At 31.7% G+C, this 2,007-nt stretch overlaps 1 long non-coding RNA gene across 1 annotated transcript; it reads left to right on the top strand.

Annotated features, from left to right (window-relative positions):
- Nucleotides 1-650: 650 nt before the first annotated feature.
- LOC131170685 (uncharacterized) lies at nt 651-1,715 on the top strand. The gene is made up of 3 exons (XR_009141469.1): nt 651-732; nt 1,304-1,409; nt 1,497-1,715. It is a non-coding gene; the product is annotated as an uncharacterized LOC131170685 (long non-coding RNA).
- Nucleotides 1,716-2,007: the final 292 nt, after the last annotated feature.

The raw sequence follows: 2,007 nt of genomic DNA, 5'->3' as shown, positions 1-2,007 counted from the left end.
GGAAAATGAGACTATATATAGCATTTTTCTGACATGGAGCCCTAAAATAGTATGTTCTAGGAGGAATTATTTGAGGGAATCTCTGTGACTCATTAATGAACTCTTCAAGGATTTGCATAAGTGGTGCATAAGTTATGCGATCCCTTATCTGATTCAGCTGGTTCTGGGTCACTTATGCAGTGCATGACTTGGTGCATAGGTTATGCACAATTTCGTGAATGTGCATAAGGGAGGCGAGAATGTGCATAGGCTATCACGATCTCCTTATGCACATTTCGGTTGGTTACGGAGCAGTGATCTTTCTCCTTATGCGAATCTGCATAGCTTATGCGGCAAGTTATGCAGTTTGGTCAATGCATATTTCAAATTGAAAACTTGTTTTGACATCTTTGAAATGGAAGGCACTTCTCAATGGCAAAATTCTCTTGATCCTTCAAAAACACCATTTTTCCTACAAAACAAAGTAAAAATTACAAATTAATCCAAAATTGACAATTATGGAAAACTAACTAAATAACTAATGAAATTAGCTAAAAGTGACTAATAATCAAATAAAATAGCTATGAAATTAGACCTAAATGACTATACAAAATGTGTGCATCACTGCTATTTATCCTTTCTCGCAATTCTAACAAAATAATATTTCTGCAGTGTGGAGCATGTGGAAAATATAGGAAGTCATTACTACCATACATTGAGACTCTGGAGAAAAAATTTCTTGGACAATCAGAGGTAAAGCTCTTCAAAACTACAAAAAAAAAAAAAAGGCTATGAACATTTTTCCCTAATAAAAACTGTAAATTGTTATTAATAAATTTTAATTCAATAGTATTTGATCATATCTAAACCTGTAAAGTCTCCAATTCAACGACCAAAGAATTTGTTCACAAAAGTCATCTCATAGCCTAATAGGTGTTTCAATTGAAACAGCTTCGTCGCAAAAAGTTAAAAAGCACTGCGATGATTCTTTTCTTCGCTAAAAAAACCAAACTCTTTTTCAAAGTTTTAAGGACGAGTACTACTGTTTATTTCTAATTCTTTATTTATTTCGACAACTTTTGTCACTGATATTGATAGTCTCAAGATATCAATTTATTCATCCCTAAAAGAACTGGTTTAACATTAAAAATAAAAAATGATTAGAATGGTTTTATATGGTATATATAAACAATTGAGAATCGGTAATTTCACTTTTTCTTGGATACAAGTTAGTTCATTATAAATTCATCATCATAATATGTACTTAAAACCTAATTTTAATTAATGTTTTAATTAATATGCACTGCTTTTTGATCTTAATTAGCAAAATTCTTAGCATGGGATTCGATGAGAAGTTCATTAGGACATGGGAATACTACTTTGATTACTGTGCAGCTGGATTTAAATCATATACGATTGGGGATTATCAGGTAACACAAATTAATGCTGTGTTAATTATATGTTTCCCTTGTCTGTTCTTAGTTAATTATCCATCAATAAACCATGCATTCATGCAGGTTGCATTCTCTCGTACTGGAAACACTGAGACATTGGGGTATCCATACAAAGGTTTTCCATCAGCATACTCTCACTTGTCTTCCACAGAAGGCCAATGAACCAATCGACCAAACCAGTTGTGCAGCTCTTCTCTTTTTATTTGTTATTTAAGAATTTGGTAACAGCATCAATAAATTTGTTCAATTGAAAAGTCTAATCAATAAAAATTTCATTAATTATATATATTCTCTTTCTTTTTTTTTTAATTTATTTTTCTTATCAGTTCTTGGTCTGATGTGCATATGCACTCGCACTCGGCCATAATTGAAATTGGAAATGAAATTAGAACCAATAATTTTTTTTTATTCAATGGAGACTCAATAGATTTAGTAACGATTGATGAACTATATAAGAGGTAGTTATATTCCATTCTCACATGAACTTGAATTATCTTAGAATAGATAAACGGAGAGACTCGAATTTAAGACATTTTCACTCCAGGAGACCAACCAAACTCCCCGACTAATAATT

The sequence above is a fragment of the Hevea brasiliensis genome, chromosome 11, assembly GCF_030052815.1.
Source record: "Hevea brasiliensis isolate MT/VB/25A 57/8 chromosome 11, ASM3005281v1, whole genome shotgun sequence".
Taxonomy (NCBI): domain Eukaryota; kingdom Viridiplantae; phylum Streptophyta; class Magnoliopsida; order Malpighiales; family Euphorbiaceae; genus Hevea; species Hevea brasiliensis.
This window is presented reverse-complemented; position numbering and strand designations above follow the sequence as displayed.